The 21,443-nt window shown below is 43.5% G+C and overlaps 1 pseudogene; it reads right to left on the reverse strand.

Moving 5' to 3' along the window:
• Window positions 1–20,224: 20,224 nt before the first annotated feature.
• On the reverse strand, window positions 20,225–20,343 carry LOC148520510 (5S ribosomal RNA; annotated as a pseudogene).
• Window positions 20,344–21,443: the final 1,100 nt, after the last annotated feature.

Raw genomic sequence — 21,443 nt, forward strand, 5'->3', positions numbered from 1 at the left:
TCCTTGTGATGATGGCGAGTGGATCTCATCAAGTAGATGATGGCAGTGGTTTTCTTAATCTGCAACTGACTATTGGAGATATACTATCATTTAGTGATTCTGACGCAGATAATGTGTACTTTAAAGAGACTTTGGTTGAAACGGCAGGGACCACACCCTTTGAGGAATTGTACTGTGATGTGAGGGTGGCTAAGTGTTATGACAGTATAGAACCTGATGACCGAGCATCCGATGGTGCCTTTAATCTACACACTTCCAAAAATACATAAATCCCTGGTGGCCCCTCCTGGAAGGCCAATCATCTCAGCAAGAGATTCCTTGTATAGTCCGATATCTAAATTTCTGGACTTTTATGTACAACCACTAATACAAAAGCAACCAACGTTTTTGAAAAATACTAATATGCTTTTGGAGATCCTTCACAATTTGGATAGTTTACCAAAGGATCTGAAACTTTGCACAGTGGACTTTGTATCACTCTACATGAGCATCCCTCATGCTGACGGCTTGCAGAGTATGAGGGAATTTCTGAGACAAGATGATACATATGCTGGACCACCCATTCCTCTTTTTATTGATTTATTGGAGAAGATACTTACCAGAAATTATTTTCTCTTTAACAACGAGTATTTTCTACAAAAGAGGGGGTGTGCAATGGGGTCCCCTGTGGCACCTTCCCTGGCGAATGTTTTCATGTTCAAATTGGAGCATGATTTGCTTTTGTCTAATGAGAACTTTTTTCCTTATGTGGCTTATTATATCAGATATGTAGATGATATCTTGATTTTGTGGTCGGGTTCTGAGACGGCATTTCATCTAGCCATGGAAGATTTGAATATGTCCCATGAACACATTAAATTCACGTACATCATTAGTTCATCATGTGTTCACTATTTGGATGTACTAATTGAATGGACTGGTGATCATTTTAATACGCATATCTTTCATAAACCTACAGATTATAACACGGCCCTGCACTTTGGCAGTAATCATCCAATTTCTTTGAAAAGGGGATTACCGTATTCAGAATTTTTACGCATCAGAAGAATCACCAATGACGACGGTATAGCATTAGAAGAAATATACAAAATGAAAACCAAATATCTCGAAAGGGGTTATAACCCCAAGGAGTTAGATAAAACTATACAGAAAGTTATGATGAAAACCAGAGATGATCTTAAAATAGCTAAGACTAAGGATGATGAATTGTCTGGGACGATGCTTTTCATTAATGAATTTAATACTTCTAGTAAAGTCATTGATAAAACAGCCAAATGTCTTTGGCGTCTAATTAATTCTGATCCTTCAATTACTTCCCTGAAAAATTCCAAACTAATGATGGGGTATAAACGTGGCAAGAATTTGAAGGAGTGGATTGTACATAATGACATTGGAAAGATGAAAGGCGACACACGAGGATATAAGTTTCTACAGAAGAAACCTGGATGCTACAGATGTACTGGCTGCACTACGTGCAGTTATTTGGAAACAGGCCAATTTTTTTCCCATCCTTGTTCGGGCAAGAAATTTCCTATTAAACATATTTTGACCTGTACCAGTCGGTTCGTGGTTTATCTGATTAGGTGCACTTGTGGGTTGGCCTATGTTGGGAAAACAACATGCACTTTCCGTGAGAGAATGGCGCAACATAGGTCAGCTATTCGTCAGACTTTAGAGGGCAAAATAATTGACCAACCGGTTGCTCGACATTTTGCTCAGTTGAGACATTCGCTTGCCACACTGAAGTATAAAATAATAGACCATGTCCCTCAGAACATAAGAGGAGGTGACCGTGATAGAAGATTACTACAGTGTGAAACCTTTTGGATACATAAGCTAGAGACTGTGGCCCCACTGGGCCTGAATGAGAATATATCTTTCTCTAGTTTTTTATAGTATCAGTATTTGGCCTTTAGTGTTTAAAGTTGGTGCTGAATGGGTTAATCTCCATCCTTTTTCTGTCAGGGTGTTGGAGTGCATGGGGGCTAAACGGTACAGATTATACTAATGTTGCTGGTCCTTTAATCTACTTGTATTATGACTAGTGTTTTAGTTTATAATATATGTAATTGTTCATTTACTCGGGCTGTATGTCAAATGATTGATCTTTATCATATTTATGATGATGGTGTTATTGTGCTAGAATTTTCCGTGATAATTCATTGATTTTCCGATCTCTACTTCTCTCATTTTTGTATTTTCACTTTTTTGTTTTAGTTGTTATGAGTTTTATTCATGTTTCATGCATCTCATTCCCGGGGTGCTCCATGGAAGTTTACTTATGCTGGTTTTGGTGGACCGATGTTAGTAATTAATGTAACTTTTTTACCATCAATGTAAGTACTAGATGGGGTACCCGTGGTAGGTGATGATGCTTATTTTAAAACGTGGTGTTCATGTTTTAATTGTCAGGCCCATGGTTCCCGCAGCCGCCCGTGTGTCTGTGTGCCTCCGCTGTTATGCGTTGCCTAGGAGACGGAAAGCGGGTGATGTCATCTAGCCGCGACGGTGACGCGGCAGCTTCCTTGTCCCGTGGTGATGACGACGGCGGGGAGTGCACGGACGCACGTGGAAGGTCGCGGTGAGTGGGCTGACTTGTCTATAAAGGTATGTTGTGTTTGTATGTTGTGTGTGTTCTTGATAAAAGTCCGGGAGGACTGAAACGTTGAACCAGACCCAGTGTCTTTGAATCTTATTTTGCAAAACCCACGAGTGCCGCCTTACCAGTATTGTTTGCATACAGGACACGTGAGTGGCCCCAGGAGGGCACCGGGGTACCTATTGGATATTATATTGTGGAGTGCCGGCATCAGCAGCATATATATATATATATATATATATATATATATATATTTAGAAACCCACTCAAGAAAATGCTGCGTTTGCCCCTGGGCCCTGGCTTGCCCCAGAATGCACATCAGCCTCTGCACAGTGCCACTGCCAGGCTTTCTACCATTACCAGCAGCACACGGTTGCCAGAGGGACAGGCAGAGCTTCGAAAGGTCCTGTATCTCTGGAAAGGACAGCAGCCAGCCAGGTAGTGTACTGTATTAGGGTGGGTACACAACTAAGTGACCTGTAATCATGCCGATGTTCAGGGCGATTTGCCTTCACCCTGGGCATAGCATGATTGCCGGTACACACTACACAATTTAATGAACGTTGGAACGATCACTTGTTCCGTCCTTCATTAATATGTATGGCGACGTATGTGATATCGTGTGATTAGCTGTGCAGCACAGCCAATGACATGATATCACATGCGACTGCATGAGCGTGCAATTCGGGCAAACACACTGCACGATATTTCCGATTTGCCGTTTTCCGATTTGGCCTAATCGGGCCGATATCGTGCAAGTGCGTAGCCGGCCTTATTCTGAAATTACTCCGTAATCGCTCAGCCCATAATTAATAACTATTCAGTTTTAAATCAGATTGTACAATATAAAAACTACATAAATCAATCTATAGTACTACTATAGATTGATTTATGTGGTTTTTATGTTGTGCAATCTGATTTAAAATTGATTAGTTAATAATTTTATTGGTAGACTGCATACGCACCGTGATTGCACTACACACACGCCAAGGTATAGTGCTATGGATTATTTGAGGGAGGGGACACCAAACTGGTATTTTGCATAGGGCCCCATGAGATCTAAATCCGACTCTGATTAAGTGTAGGGCATAGAGGGGTCAGTAATGTAGTGCAGGGTAGTGCATTCTGTCAATGGTGAAAATGGTCAATGGTCATCCACAAGTCCCACGTCTTAGCTTCACTTTCTCCGGCTGCTTCTGCAAAATCCTGATGAGGGGAATGACGTGACTCAAGCTGGCAGTGTCTGAACTGACTTCATGTGTGGCAAGTTCGAAGGGCTGGAGAACCTTGCACAACACGGAAATCATTCTCCACTGCGCTTGAGTCAGGTGCATACCCCCTCCTTTGCCTATGTCATAGGTGGATGTATAGGCTTGAACGGCCTTTTGGTGCTCCTCCATCCTCTGAAGCATATAGAGGGTTGAGTTGCACCGCGTCACAACCTCTTGCTTCAGGTGATGGCGGGACAGGTTCTAGAGTGTTTGGTGGAACTCTAGTCTTCGGCACGCAGTCGCTGAATGGCGAAAGTGGGCAGAAATTTTTCAGGCCACCCAAAGCGTCTCCTGCACGCCCCTGTCACTTTTCAGAAAATTCTGCACCACCAAGTTTATTGTGTGAGCAAAACATGGGACGTGCTGGAATTTGCCCAGATGTAATGCCCGCACAATATTGGTGGCGTTGTCAGATATCACAAATCCCCAGGAGAGTCTAAGTGGGGTAAGCCTCTATCAATTGTCTAAATCCCACTGCACTAATGGCGGATACCGGACGCACGTCTAACACCAACATAGCAGTCAAGGCCTCAGTTATACGTTTTGCATCAGGATGACTGCTGTCGTACTTCATCCTCCTCGCTAAGGACTGTTGGAGGGTCAATTGTTTAGTAAAAGTAGTGGTGTTCCTACTTCCTCTCTGGGATGATGGACGACTCCCAGCAGCAACAGCAGCAGCGGCAGCAGTAGGCGCAGCAATGCAGGATCCTTCGGAGGAATCCCAGATAGGAGAGTCAGTCATGCCAAAGTTTCTGAACTTGACAGGAGCTTTTTATGAACGCGCTGCAGGTGACGTATAAGGGAGGATGTTCCTAGGTGGTTAACGTCCCTACCCCTACTTATTTCACCTTTACATATGGTACAATTGTCTCCCCCGGAGCCTGATTTAAACAAACCACATCACCATCAGAATCCTCCTCACCAACTTCCTCCTCAGCGCCAGCTACACCACTATCCTCATCCTGTTGTACTTCAACAGTGACATCTTTAATTTGCATATCAGCAAGTGGACTGTGGGTGCTCCTTTCAGCACTTGCAGAGGGCGTGCAAATGGTGGAAAGAGCCACCTCTTCCCGTCCAGTGCTGGGAAGGTCAGGCATCGCAACTGCCACCACACTTGGACTCTCCTTGGGGATTTGTGATATCTTCTTAGAACGCACAGTTCTTCGCTGTGATTTTGCCAGCTTAACTCGTTTGATTTTTTTAGCGGGATGAGGGCTTCCATTGTCATGTGAAGCTGAACCACTAGTCATGAACATAGGGATAGACCTTAGCCGTTCCTTGCCACTCCGTGTCGTAAATGGCATATTGGAAAGTTTACGTTTTTCCTCAGATGATTTAAATGCTTTTTTCAAGGTCATTTTCCTGAACTTTGTCATTTGGGATTGTATATGCCCTCTACTTTGACATTGGGCATCGGCCTTGGCAGACGACGTTGATGGCATGTTATCGTCTATGTCATGACTAGTGGCAGCAGTTTCAGCACTAGGAGGAAGTGTTTCTTGATCTTTCCCTATTTTAATTTTATCGGAGAAAGTTTGGTCCACCATTTATGTTATATTGACATATACGTGCGGCTAAGGCACACACAAACATAGAAAATTATTTTTTATTTTTGTTGGAGACTAGTGCACTTTGTGGTTTACACCACCCTTTAAGAAATGAGCCAGCCAGCTCTTTACTTATGGGTCACAGGCGCACGCTTGGCGCTGCTCCTTTGTTGATGCACGTGCAGCTACAGTGCACACAATTCACAAAGACAGAAAAAAAAGAAGATTTTTTTATTTTTTGTGGAGCGCACTTTGAGGGTTACACCACCCTTTAACAGACAGACGCACGCTTGGCGCTGCTGCTTTGAGGATGCACGTACAGTGTAGACAATTCACAAACACAGAAGAAAATATTTTATTTTTGTTGGAGTGCACTTTGGGGGTTACAGCACCCTTTAACGGACGAGCCAACTGGCAGTTTACTTATGACACAGGCGTACGCTTGGCGCTGCTCATTTGTTGATGCACGTGCAGCCACAGTGCACACAATTCACAAACACAAAAAATATTTTTTCATTTTGTTTGGAGTACACTTTGGGGGTTACGGCACCCTTTAATGGACAAGCCAACCAGCCCTTTACTTATGGGACACAGGTGCACGCTTGGCGCTGCTCATTTGTTGATGCACGTGCAGCCACAGTGCACACAATTCACAATCACAGAAAATAATTTTTTATTTTGATTGGAGTGCACTTTGGGGATTACAGCACCCTTTAGCGGTCAAGCCAGCCGGCCCTTTATGTATGACACAGGCGCACGCTTGGCGCTACTTTGTTGATGCACATGCGGCTACTGCGCACACAATTCACAAACACAAAAAATATATATTTTTATTTTTTTTGGAGTGCACTTTGGGTATTACAGCACCCTTTAACGGACAAGCCAGCCGGCCCTTTATTTATGACACAGGCGCACGCTTGGCACTACTGTGTAGGGTATAGAGGGGTCAGTGATGTAGTGTAGGGTATAGAGGGGTCAGTGATGTAGTGTAGGAAACAGAGGGGTCAGTAATGTAGTGTAGGGTATAGAGGGGTCAGTGATGTAGTGTAGCGTATGGATTGGTCAGTGATGTAGTGTAGGGTATAGAGGGGTCAGTGATGTAGTGTAGGGTATAGAGGGGTCAGTAATGTAGTGTAGGGTATAGTGGGGTCAGTAATGTAGTGTAGGGAATAGAGGAGTCAGTGATGGAGTGTAGGGTATAGAGGGGTCAGTAATGTAGTGTAGGGTATAGAGGGGTCAGTAATGTAGTGTAGAGTATAGAGGTGTCAGTGATGTAGTGTAGGGTATAGAGTGGTCTGTGATGTAGTGTAGGGTATAGAGGGGTCAGTGATGTAGTGTAGAGTATAGAGGGGTCAGTGATGTAGTGTAGGGTATAGATGGGTCAGTGATGTAGTGTAGGGTATAGAGGGGTCAGTGATGTAGTGTAGGGTATGGAGTGGTCAGTGATGTGATGTAGTGTAGGGTATAGAGGGGTCAGTGATGTAGTGTAGGGTATAGATGGGTCAGTGATGTGATGTAGTGTAGGGTATAGAGGGGTCAGTGATGTAGTGTAGGATATAGAGGGGTCAGTGATGTAGTGTAGGGTATAGAGGGGTCAGTGATGTAGTGTAGGCTAAAGAGTGGTCAGTGATGTAGTGTAGGGTATAGAGGGGTCAGTGATGTAGTGTAGGGTATAGAGGGGTCAGTGATGTAGTGTAGGGTATAGAGTGGTCAGTGATGTAGTGTAGGGTATAGAGGGGTCAGTGATGTAGTGTAGGGTATAGATGGGTCAGTGATGTGATGTAGTGTAGGGTATAGAGGGGTCAGTGATGTAGTGTAGGGTATAGAGGGGTCAGTGATGTAGTGTAGGGTATAGAGGGGGTCAGTGATGTAGTGTAGGGTAAAGAGTGGTCAGTGATGTAGTGTAGGGTATAGAGGGGTCAGTGATGTAGTGTAGGGTATAGAGGGGTCAGTGATATAGTGTAGGGTATAGAGTGGTCAGTGATGTAGTGTAGGGTATAGAGTGGTCAGTGATGTAGTGTAGGGTATAGAGGGGTCAGTGATGTAGTGTAGGGTATAGAGGGGTCAGTGATGTAGTGTAGGGTATAGAGTGGTCAGTGATGTAGTGTAGGGTATAGAGTGGTCAGTGATGTAGTGTAGGGTATAGAGGGGTCAGTGATGTAGTGTAGGGTATAGAGTGGTTAGTAATGTAGTGTAGGGTATAGTGGGGTCAGTAATGTAGTGTAGGGTATAGAGGGGTCAGTGATGTAGTGTAGGGTATAGAGTGGTTAGTAATGTAGTGTAGGGTATAGTGGAGTCAATCAAAATACTCAAGTTCTTAGAACACTATTAATGAGTTAAGATACAAAATGCAAGAAAATGTATGCAATCTGGATAAAAATAAAGCAAAGGTTAGAGCTTAGATACGAGTGAACTGAGCCACATGCCTTGCACCACATATCATTATGGGCCATACTTGCCTACTTTTGAAAAAAACATTTCAGGGAGACTGTAAAAGCAGCACCTATGAGCGTGGTGGTAAAGTGGGCATGTCTTGCTATATCTGAGAGGCATGTCATAAACCTGACTTACATCCATAGGTAAACGAGCCCCAAAGCAGATAGAAAGATCTACTTGTTGATGAAAACACACTGATACTTTTCAGGAAATACATGTAACCATAGGGATCATTGGGCCTGATTCATTACCGATCACAACTGCGAATAATGCACGCAGATGGCCAATTGTTGTGCACTGTGCATGCATATATATCGCAGTGTGCGCATGCGAAGGCTCCACTGCGATCGGGAATGTGATCACAGCGACTACGCAGACCCATCACAGAGTGATTGACACGAGGTGAGTGTTTGAAAAGTGGTGACGGGGAGGGGGGGTCAGCGAAACGCAGGTGTGTTAGTACGTTTTAACGCCGTTACAGGGGAGTGCATAAATTCACCACTGCGATGCCATACGCAGCTTGGGCTTTCACTGCGTGCGATGAGGTTATCAAATCCTGAGTAAGGTTAGACCTTGCGCAAGTGTGCATGAGGCTCCGGTGGTATTTGATGTTACCAATGTTTTCGCAGACTTGCCAGGTATTACGGATGTGTGCATGGGGAAGTGGGTGTCCTTATGTTGTGCTGTGATGGCAAAGCAATCTCGGACATTAGCATATTTTCGCAGTGGGACTGCGTGTGCGTAATCTAAGCTGCAATCGCAGTTGCGATCTGTAATTAATCAGGCCCATTTTGCCTTATAACCAATGCAGTGAAATTATACTAAAGATTCCATTTGAATGTATAACAGCTTCATAATGGGGGTAAGGTGCAATCAGGGAGATTGATAGACTTTTCAGGGAGACAGGGAGATTGCTACTATTTCAGGGAGTCTCCCTTACAATGTGTGAGAGTTGGCAAGTATGTTATGGTTACACTAAGATATCTTCCTTTTCTGTATTGGAGGAAGGGCACCAAAATAAATTTTTGTCGTGGGCCCCACTAGGTCTAGTACTGGCCCTGACTACTACATGGACAAGGGAACCAAGCAAATCAAGGAGTAGGTAAGTATGAAGTGTGAGTGTGTTTAATAAAGGGTTAAAACATTCGGTGTCCGTGTTGTGTAATTTTTTTAACTATTTTCTTTACAGTGGGAGAACAGGTGCCAGCGGGCACAGAATGTCTGGGCATGCTGGCACTTGTAGTTCCACAAGTTCCAGCATGCCAGACAGGGATGCTGGGACTTGTAGTCCAACTGTAAAGAACAATAGTAAATCTTTCTTTTACACCATTATCCCCACATCTACCACCACCGGATGTGCTGTAAAGAGTCCAAGAGCCATGGGTTTCGACCCACGGCTGATTGATCCTCTGGAGCGGGTCCCCTATTTGCAATGAATTCCAGCCCTGTGCTGGCTAGTTTGGGGTTGGTTAATGTGATGGCAGGGAAACTCCATACTGTGTGTCTTCCTGTCATAGCATTATTTACCACCCTGGCTGGTTATAGGAAAATACCTCACACCAATTTTTCTCCCTATAGTCCTGTACCAGCCCAGGCTGAGAGGTATGGGGGCTGGTTATTGTGTTGGGGGTGGGGCCCCACTCTGTTTTTTTTCTTATTAACCCTGTATTCTTTTTTTTTTTTTTTTTTTAAACATAGCTAATCCTGCATAGATCATACTGATCTGTGCAGTGCTTTCAGCCCGCCCACAAAAACGAAGCTGTGCTTCAGGGACTAATAGGAATTAAAATATAATTGACAGAGCAGAGCTTATAAATGCAATCCAAAATGCGCAAGTTCTGACATTCCCGGGATGACGTTTTGCCTAGATTTGAGACCCTGATTTGGCTGGGAGAACCGAGGCATGCCTCGGTTCGATTAAAAAACCCCAAGTTCAGGTGTGTTCGGATTCCAGGAAAACCGAACTGCTCATCTCTAATTTCAATACATTGGAAATTATTGAACAAATGAAGTCATAAAGAACGCAGTAACACAAAGTGAATTGTCAAAATCCAAAATCAAGCCGTTCGGATCACTTACTTAACTCAGAAGGTAGGCAACACCAAATGGTTGTGAGGGTTCTCCGGGAGACTTGCCTACTTTTCTGGGCATCTGGGAATGCCACCTGAGATTAAGAAGACTCGAAGACGTTCCGGGAGAGATGGCAAGTATGATCTAACCTAAAACACACAACGGGGTCCCCCTGCATAATGCTTACAAGCCCCACACTGGTCAGCTGAGGCCTGGGAAACCCCTCACCTCTAAAGAAAATATATATATATAACAAAAAAAGGTACACACATCAGTCTAAATGTACTAAGTGGCGGGTTTGGTGTCATTTAGAACCCGCCAGAAACCGCCATCAATTGACGGTGGCTTCAATATCAAATTTACAACATTTACTAAAGGGCAGTTTTCATGTCTGAATTAAAACCCATCTCAATCTCCAACGATTTCTAAATGACAACTCACCATGTGGTGTTCTATTCCACAGTGGTTTCCATTGAGACCACTAAGGTATAGAAGAAAAACCGGTTATGTTTAAAACTATACAAATAGTTAAAAAATTTAAGAAAATATTAGAAAATAGGAGATTAAACAACGTGGGGGTTCCCCCTATTTTCCAATAACCAGCACCGGGCTAAACCAGCCTGTGGGGATAACGCTATAGCAGGGAGTTACACAGCGTTGGGTCCCCCTGCCATACCGTTAACCAAACCCCAAACTAGGCCGCCTGTAAAGAATGATATCAACTGTTTCATTACCAATATTACCAGGGGATGCGGTTAAGATGCCGGCGGACGGGATGCCGGACGTCGGCATACTGACGACAAAATCCCGATGCCCGTCAGGAACCCGACACCGCCATCCCAAAGGGACCGTGATACCGGTGTTGGGATCCCGAACGCCGGCATCCTGAAAGTAAGTATACTAGCATTAGCCTGGGGAAGGGGGTTAGGATTAGAGACCTCCCGGGGTGGGTTAGGCTGCGGGGAGGGGGGGTTAGAGTTAGGCACCACTGGGGGGATGTTAGGGTCAGGCACCACAGGAGTGAGGTTAGGTTCACGCACCACCGTTGGATGGTTAGGGGGGGATAGGGGGAGGGTTAGGGTACTTACCATCCCCTGTAGAGATATTGAAGATTAGGATGCCGCTGTCGGTCTTCTGACCGCTGGCATCCCATTCAGCAGTATATCATACCGATCCAATTACCAGACAGGCTCAGAGGTTCAGGGCTGGATATTGATATGACAGGGAGGGAATTATATGCAATTCAAAACACCCAAAATTTAGAATTTTGAAAATGATGACGTTTTCCTTCGGTTTAAGAGCTAAATTTGCCGACAAGAGCATAGCCATGCCTCGGTTCAACATGGAACCTCAAAATTCAGTTCTGTCAGATTTCTCAGTAACCGAACTGCTCATCTCTACTTTAAATTGATATAAAACATCTGCTGTTTTATTTAGGATTTAGTGCACTGTTCCAATCACTATAATAACAAAAATAAATTAGCTACAGACCAATAATTATGTATAATCATGTCAGTATTATCACATTGTTAAAAAATAATTGAAATAGACAGTTTTTGGTTTGTATATAAAATAATGTAAAATATTGTACATCACGAGCAAAAAAATGCATTGCGATGCCACTTAGGAGCTGATGAAGTTTGGCAGCCTAATGCAGGCACAATTTTGATATATGCTTTTTGTCAACAGAATTAATGTATCTTTCTTCACACAGTCCAATACAACCAATCATTGCAATTATTACACTTTTAACTTCATAGAAATTCAGCTTGCTCTTCCGTCTTAGGTCCCAGGTGTCAACAGCTCTGTGTGCTACTCATTTGTCATCTGCAACAAATCTAGGACAGTGGGATGTGAGTAGTATCATAGCATAGTGCAGCAGCGCAGCTATACTGATATATTGTACTGTAGGGAAGATGTAACAAGCATTGGAGAGAGATAAAGTGGAAAAGTTGCCCAAAACAACCGATCAACTTCTAACTGATATTTATTAAGCACAGCTGATTGGCTGGAGCACCATTATCATACACAATGAGTTTTATATATCGTTGTGGAAATAAAATTCATTGATAAATGAGGCTCCAAGCGGCATCTGAAGATGACACTTGTTCTCGCAGGCAAACTCCAAAAACTTTCAGCTTTCGGGGTTGGCGGAATGTCAGGTGGTCCTATAGGACCCCTGATGATGAATGGCCCGGTTACTTAAATATGTGGAAACTAGTGATTTCGCATGGTTAACGGGCTCTTTAACTGTTGATGAATAGGACCCTTAGGGCTCTATTTATTAACATTATTTTTACTAAAATAATGTGAATAAGGGTGTTTTCACACCCTTTTCACATTATTTTAGTATCACCTACAGTTACTAAAGCGCAATTGGAGTAGAATTCGTAATATTCTACTCCAACCCCTAAGTATCACTTACTTTTAGTAAGCAGATCGCATTTCCCATAATTGTAATGGGAAATGTGATCTGACCAAAGTTACTAAAAATAAAATGTGAAAAAATACCGGGGAAAGCCCTGTGATAATATCGCCACCTGGAGGTAGCGTTATCCAGGGTCTCCACCAGTTACTGGGCTCCTGCCCTGCTCTAATGGGTAGAGCAGAGCCAGGAGCTGGCCCCAGTGATCAGCTGTGTGGTCTAAACAGACCACACGCTGATTCACTGTAAAACAAAAAACAAACTTACCTGAGTCCAGGGACCGGAGTTCGGGGCTCCGGTGATGTCCTCCCTCTAGTCAGCTGGTCTCCCAGCCTGCACTGGTGCCCGGTCATCACCTGACCGAGTCCCAGTGCAGTATGGGATGTCAGCTGACCGAAGCGACAGAGGACATCACCGGAGGCCTGATAACTGCAGGTAAGTGTAATTAAGGGAGGTGGTCGCGGGGGTTCCGCGACCGCGGGGGGCGAGGCTTAGCAACGGGGTAAGGCTTGGCAACAGGTGGGGTAGCAGCGGCGGCCGGTCGGCGCATGCGCGGGGCACTTGTCACGGTATTTTTTGCGAAAATACCGTGATAAGGCTCCGGAGGGGATTCGCAGGGACAGAGCTTTATCGCAAGCTCTGTCCCTCGAAGGGATTTGTAGAAAATCCCTGTGATATTGCCTGAATTCGCAATGCGAATTCAGTAGAAAATATCACACTACAATCTGCATTACAAATGTGGATTGTAGTAAATAGAGCCCTTAATCTCATACAAGCCACATAAAAAAACATAAATTTATAGTAGCAAATTATTAGTCGGCAATAAAACAACCAAAAGTGTTTGCTTACAATATAGTATCTCATGTGCTTTGTACGACAAATATTATTTGGTAGTAAATAAATTACTGGTATTTGTACAGTTTATTTTATAACTAATTATGAGCTGTCATAACGGTATACAGGCACATTATTTACATTCAGAATGTCAACACTGTAATGTCAAATGATTCAGAATGTCAATATGTTCATAATGCCAAAATGCAACATGTTGACTTTTAATACACGGACAAAATGTTGACATGTTCTACATTATGGACATATGAGCATTAGGGTAAGGCTGTGGTAAGGGTGAGGAAGTGGTTAGAGTTAAGGATATGGTTAGGTTACGGTTACGGAAAACAGTACCGTCGACATTCTCACCTTCGACACACACATGATGTCAAATTGTTGACATTATGTCAGTGTTGACATTGTAAATGTCAACATGTCAAATGTCAACATTGACACCTTGTCAATATTCTGAATGTCGACATCCTGAATCTCGAACTTGTATACCACACTCATCATAACACATAGCAGTGAGAGGGTTTCAGCATGCTTTGTAAACCAAAATGTATCAGGACAATCTAAGAATTGGTAGTTTCACAATATTTAGTTGCCTATATAAATAACATAAAGATGGGATTACTGATGTTTATAATACAGCTAAAATATTTCCTGGCTTAGATTTGATAAATGATTAATTCTGTGCTCAGGGGTGTAGCTAGATCTATGGGGGCCCTATAGCAAAGTTTCCAACATCTGATCTGGTGGTGATACCAGGGCTGAAACTAGAAGCTTGGTCACCCAGTGCAAGGCAGTAATTTAGCCCCCCCCCCGTGTCTCTGATGCGCAGCCCCGCCCCCTCATGAGCATATCAAGTCTGCGAGCCTGCTCGTAAACTGGCAGCAGACTGTCAGTGATTGACATTCTGCTGTTGTTTGGGGGCTGGGAAGGGGGTGGAGACAGCCTCCGTTACCCGAAACAGAGGCGTGTCACCGTCGTTGGGGGGTAGGGAAGAGGCCAGGATCTCCATCGGCAGATGGAGATTTCCTGGGATCTTCCTCTAAACTGCAGCGGCCAGCTGCGTGACGCCATGGGTCCCCGCAGCCGGCTGATGTTACGCAGTTTATCCAATGCTGCGTTGGACAACGCAGCTTGGATAAGTAATGCACAGGGGGCGTAATGCCTCCTGCTGCACTGCCATATCTGCCAGGTTCGCATTAAAAGCTGCCTGTGTGCATACATCATATCTATAGCTTGCGTGCATACATCATATATCTATAGCCTGCGTGCATACATCATATCTATAGCCTGCGTGCATGCATCATATATATATAGCCTGCGCGCATACATCATATCTATAGCTTGCGTGCATACATCATATCTATAGCCTGCTTGTATACATCATATATCTATAGCCTGTGTGCATACAACATATCTATAGCCTGCGTGCATACATCATATATCTATAGCCTGCGTGCATACATCATATCTATAGCCTGCGTGCATTCATCATATATCTATAGCCTGCGTGCATACATCACATCTATAGCCTGCGGGCAGCTTTGCAATTGCGATCCTTACTGAATCAGGCCTCATGTCTCTGTTCTCGTCATGCTGGGGGCTTGTGGGGCAGCCGCCATCACAATGCGGATGACGGGCACATGCGCGACTGTGGCCTGCAGGTGGTACAGTGGTACAATGTCCAAAAAGTCAGACTGTCCCGCTGAAATGGGGACAGAAGGTATGTATAAATAATACATATTCACAAACACACACATAAATAAAAAGATTTAATTTACTATTTGCATTAGCAGGCAGAGCTGGGCTGGGCTGGGCTGGGCTGTGATGTGATCTGCATGGCTGGGATGGTGTGGCAGGCAGGGGCCAGAGAGGCTCTTCACTGGCTACCATGGTGGTCTTCGTGCCGGGGACTTCAAAGTCCCGACCGCCTCTTGGCAAACCAGGAACTCCCGAAAAGGGGCATGACCATGATCCGCAAAGCCACGCCCATTATGTGTGCCGATCTTGTGACGCCAGTGCTATTATGAGTCAGTCTGACTCATTATAGTACCTGGCTTGCCACTGTCTGTTAGCCCCTTCACCCCCTCAAATCTGTCACCCGGTGCACATGCACCCCTAGCCCCCCCTAATTGCGGCCCTGGTGTTACCTTACTACTATCTGGGTCTCTGCTGGCCACCTGCAGCAACCCTGTGACCTGTGGTCACTTATCTGTAAATGTGGGTGGCATTTCACTGCTGGCAGTTCCTGCTGTTCTCCATCTCGGACTCTATCACATGATCCATTTTGTCTAACCTGCCCTCAGCACTCTGGATCACCCCTCTCCCCTGGCCTATCAGCACTCAGGAAGCCCTATTTAAACCAGGAACTGCTGACAGAACATTGCCAGCACATATTAGTCCCCTGTCTCCTGTTTCATTATCTGCTCCAGTATTGCTTCACAGCATTCTGCTTCAATGTTATCGTGAAAACCTGCTACAGTGTTTGCTTTACAGCATTTTTCTCCAATATAACCTGCTTCACTTGTGCTCCTGGCACCCAGTTCTAGTATAATTGCAGTCTGCTCTAAGATATCCTACTCACTGCTACAGCCACAGGCTATCCTGCTAGCCTGCACCTGTTCTCTATACCTGTTTTGTAATCACTCTGCAGTATCAGTCATCTGCTACTTATAGGGGTAAATTTACTAAAGTGAGAATTTTTAGAAGTGAGTTTTAGAAGAGATGTTGCCCATAGCCAGGGCCGGATTAATAATAGGGCTGATGGAGATACAGCTCCAGGCCCACCACCAGAATAGGCCCACAGCAGCGTCTGCTGTGTGGGCCATTACAGACAGGAAAAAAAAAATTCCTGCTTCATTAACCTGCCAGTCCAAGGCCACGCCCCCTCAACTCCGGCTGCAACCACCCTGCTCCCTCTGCCTTGCTGCTGCGCCGGGATGATCAAAACTGGCAGTATAGACAGTGGTGCAATGGAAGGCTTAATTAGCCTTATACCGCTAATGCACAGTGACTCGGCACCGCCTCTGCGCCGCATGACCTCACTGCCTGTGACGTCACTAAGATGCTGCCCACCACCACCGTGCCCAGAAGTATCCTGGGCCAGGTCCAGCAGCACAGCCACAGGCTCAGCAGACATAGCGGCGCTATGAAGGCGGCCTGGCAGCGACAGGGTGTCTGATCCTCCTGAGGTGAGGTGTCAGCCCTGCCGCCTGGCTGTTTTTTTCCTGATAGTATAAATGTATGGTATGCATAATGCAGGGCAGGCTGTGGTATCAGAGTTTAATATATATATATATATATATATATATTATACTCTATTCATAATATATACACATATATCTATACTATATATATATATATATATATATATATATATATATACACACAATCGTAGAAACTGGTTGGCACTCAAGAGATTTAGGCAGCAAGCGTTAATAGCACATAAAGAAACACTCGTCCCACTCGTTGTTGCCTAAATCTCTTGAGTGCCAACCAGTTTCTACGATTGTGCATTTTCTCATTGGAGTGGCACCTGGAGTGTTATTGATTGTCTTCGGTGGAGTGCCAGATAGATTTGGACTGTATATATACTATATATATATATATATATATATATATATATATATATATATACAGTATATATATAAATTTATATATATATATTATATATATATAGCGATGCAAAAATTATCCAGCATTCACTGTGAAGAAATCACTAATCCTTGCTACGATGCCCTCCTTACAGGGAACGGTGTCCCCACTACACATGTCACACAGAGGCGGCACTCAGAGAACTTTGGATAGATGCAAAAAGATGACGGAAGTTTAATGCAAATACATCAACGTTTCGGGACTACACGTCCCCTCCTCAAGATGCACAATACAGAATAAAAATTCCAATAGACAAACAACAACATTAACAACAAGATTATATAGCTTACCATTCAGAACGCGTGTTGCTCCTCCTGCTGGTCACGCCAGGGACAAGACCGGAACTAGGGCGACAAGACCAGACGGAAATCCCTTACGTGTCAAGCGCCCACGTGGTCTCCACCGGCGCTGCGGCTGACGGAGGAAACACACAGCCCAACAGTTGCTTAACAACCTGCTAAACAAACAGATACAGAGACTGTTAGTCATAGTAAACACAAACACCTGTGGATAAAAATTACAATATCCTACTAGAAGTCATGAAAAAGTGAGCCAAGGAACAATTTATTTACAGCCAAGAAGAAAGATACGGATGCTGTGATCCCATGGAAAAGCCAATATAGCACCTCTAGTGCAGTAATTCATCGAGCCACCAGAGCATTGTGGCCCATTGTTTCCACGGATGGAGAATTACCTTCATTAAAAAGCAAAAGACCTTTAGCTTGTTTTACTAGAGGTAGAAATATTAAGATATTAAGGACATAGTGGTACATACAGATATCTCTAATTTTGAGTCCACCAACAAACATATGTCAACAACCTTTCTTTCCAAAGGACCGGGTTGCTACAAGTGCTCAAATTGCATTACATGTCACCATATGATCACTGGCTCATCTTTCAAGCATCCACACACGGGACGTACCTTTAACATAAAATACACTTTGACGTGTACATCATCTTTTATTATCTACCTCAGTAGCTGCCCTTGCAGCTTGAGCTATGTAGGTAAGACAACCAGAACCATGAGGGAACGAATGGCCCTACATCGTTCCGCCATTAAGGCTGCGCTCTCAGGGAAACCTTCGGACCAACAGGTTGCCAGGCATTTTGCCGAAAGGAATCATTCTTTGACTTCCCTTAGACACATGGTTATTGATCATGTACCCAAAAACAAATGAGGTGGAGACAGAGCATGAAGCCTTCTACAAGTTGAGGCCAAATGGATCTTCACACTTAATACCGTCAGTCCGGCTGGACTTAATGACAAAATCATATGGAGTGTCTTCCATTGGCATACATGCTCTATTCACTATTCCACTGAATTTCCATACTAATCCTCCCTTAATTAGTGTTCTTTTTGTCTGGGGGCAGCACTGAGTGACAGTAATTCCACATAGGCCATAGCAATTTAGTATACCTAATTTTTAATATTTAATATATATTTCCGCCTTGTGACATGATTGACCTTTTTGTCTATATCAGCGCATAGTCTTCTTGCAGTATGTATCTAGTATCTTTATTTATTTGTGCAGCTTTAGATACATTGGTGGCTAGTATATCAACCCACAGTCCTGATTTTTGCATCATTATTGATATTCACATTGCGATTGGATACTTTGCTACATGTATATTAATGCATCCCACTTCTTTCTCAGCCTTCTTCTTTAATTTTGTCTTGCTTTTTCAGAGTGGGACGGCCAGCCGCGTCTTGCTGCTGGCATCCCAGTTGCCTTGACAAAGGGAGACACGCAGCGGCTTGACGTCATCATTGCGGGACTCCGGCAACGTCACAGGGAGACCCGGGCGGCATCCTGCGCACTTTCTCCTTCCCGCCTTGCAGTCTTTACTTGTTCTACTCTCTTTACCTTGACAAAGGGACATGGGAGTCCCGAAACTTTGATGGTGTGATGTAAGGTGTCACTTTAAAAAAACTTTGTACAGAGTCTCCTAGTGCTGCTGACTGACTGCATTTATTTACATTGTACAGAGGACACAGGAGCATTTGCCATTAAGTATAGTAGAGTGCTGGTCCAATGTGACTATTATATATATATATATATACATATATACACGGCAATGCTGCGGCACTCACGGGTCTTTGTAATGCAAGAATGACTCCAACACAGGGACGTTCGTTCAACATTTCAGTCTTTGCGACTTTTATCAAGAACTAGGAGTTCTTGATAAAAGTCGCAAAGACTAAAACGTTGAACGAACGTCCCTGTGATGGAGTCATTCTTGCATTACAAAGACCCGTGAGTGCCGCAGCATTGCCCTGTATATACCAAGTAGTTCATACTTCTGATGGCACCTGGGCAGGTTTAAGATGTGTGTGGAGTGCTTGCCATTTTTTTGTTTTATATATATATATATATATATATATGAAGTAGAAGAGTTGGCACTCAAAAATCGCTGTAAGCAGGGGGGTGCTTAGTCCAAAACAAGTTGCAATGATGAACACTCTGTCACTAAGCAAGCTAATAACCTGCAGAGTAAACAAAAAACCCAGCACTTACGTTTAGATGAATCCACAGGTTTAATCACAGGGCATGACAAAAACACACCACATCAGCTATCAGTGGCCCGACGATCGTTTCAACTGTAATCCAATTTTCCTCAGGGGCTAACTCATACTGAACCCTGGAGCTCTAATATACCCAGAAAGGGCGCCTAAATCAGCAAATCCCAGATCGCACTGTGACACCTTGGCCACGCCCCTCAGCGTTTATTGGCTACAAGGCATCAGGTGGGTAGGCGGGCTTATGGAGGTAAACAAACCACCTCCGTTTGTTAATCATGTATGGCTATCAGTATGAGTACTGTAGCATGAGCTGTGGACTGAGCGGTTTGTGACAACATTAAAACAAAACACATACACTTACATATAAGACTGTAGGGCAACAGGTGAATCATCGCTGATAAAACGGGGGGGGGGGTTTGGTACCGCACAGAACCAAACCATGTGTTATTACGACATTAATTTACAACCAACCATATTTCATTTTGAATTTAGAGATTGTGACATAACATGTTGTTGGTGGTGCTCCCAAAGCCCAAAATATAACATGTACAAAAACAAAGAGCCAAGAAGGGCTAGTTGTTGGGGCACTCTTAAATCAAATTTAATAAAATTTTACCTTTATTAGTAATTATTAAAAAGCTGCAGATCTCCTCATTTTAATAGTATAAATGGATACAGCGAAATAAACATTCAAATAATTCTGGGTAATCATGCTCCTATAAATTCTAGATTATTTATTCATATCATACAGGAGTTTTGTACCCGTGGTGATCCTGAAATCAACATAAACCAAATCAAATGTAATCACTTATGTCCCTGCTATTATACACTTAGTCCCGTTCTGCTCCTAAATATTACCTACAACACCCAATATTCCCTGGTGGTCTCCCATCCAAGTACTAATCAGGCCCAATACTGTATAGCTTCCAAGATCAGATGAGATTGGGCATATTCAGTAAGGTATGGTTGTAGGACTATATAACCAGGAGATTGCGAGTCCTGGTGTAATATAGTTAAGGGCATTATGTAGGACTAACTCAGTATGAGAAGTCCGCTTTGATTAAATAATGGACATAAATTCCAAACAAAGTAATGCACCAGCATACTTTGATTAATGAATAAATTGGTTATGCTACCTTCCAAAGTATGTATATCATATTCATATAGCCATATAAACAGATAATCTAAATGCAGGTATAAGTAATGTCAGTCTAATAGTGCCTGGGGATAATCATATTACATGTAAACGACATTTATATAGTATTCATATGATTGTACATGGGTATGCAAATCCCATATGTTTCGGTAGGGATGGTGCTAATTTATATTCCCCTAGAGCACGTAGCAGACACCATACATTTTAATCAAACAATACATAGCATAATTTGTATTATTTACATGAAATACGGATGTACATTGAATAAGTTATCAAATGGTCACAACACACAGGGTGGTAATAAAAAAAAAAAAAGAAAGCGAAATGTATTGCTAGTGTCCGTTCCCCTAAGTCACCGGGGCAGAGACGGAGCGCCAATCAAGTCCTCATATAGGGATTGTACTAATCTGTATTCGCCTGGAACATTTAATAGATAGCATACATTGTTGCCAAGTAATATAGTTATACACAGTGTGTTTTGCTATATTTACAATGGATACAGGTGTGTCTCAAAATCATCACACAGTGATAGTAAAAAAGAGCCAAATAGGTTATTCAAATCTATTCCCCTGAATGATGGGGGAAAGAAAGCTGGACATAAATCAAGTCTTCATGTGTGCAATGAAAAAATAACCATGTAAAATAACATCAAATCTACCCCAACTAAAAACTGGGGAGTTTACAGCAGTACATCCACTGTGCTGCCACAATAGTCAGATCATAAATGAGTCTGTGTAATCAGATGCCTGCAAAAAAGCATGAGCCATAGGGCAGACAGGTCTGCAAATTATACTATAAGAGATCAGAGTGCTGTATCTCCTGTTCATGCGGAGAGTAATAGGCTGAACTGACACAGCGGCCAGACAGCAAGTGTACATACATATCAGGGTCACCATGCGGGGGTCTGGTCCGTGCACT

The sequence above is a fragment of the Taudactylus pleione genome, unplaced genomic scaffold, assembly GCF_031769625.1.
Source record: "Taudactylus pleione unplaced genomic scaffold, aTauple2 ptg000176l, whole genome shotgun sequence".
Classification (NCBI taxonomy): Eukaryota; Metazoa; Chordata; class Amphibia; order Anura; family Myobatrachidae; genus Taudactylus; species Taudactylus pleione.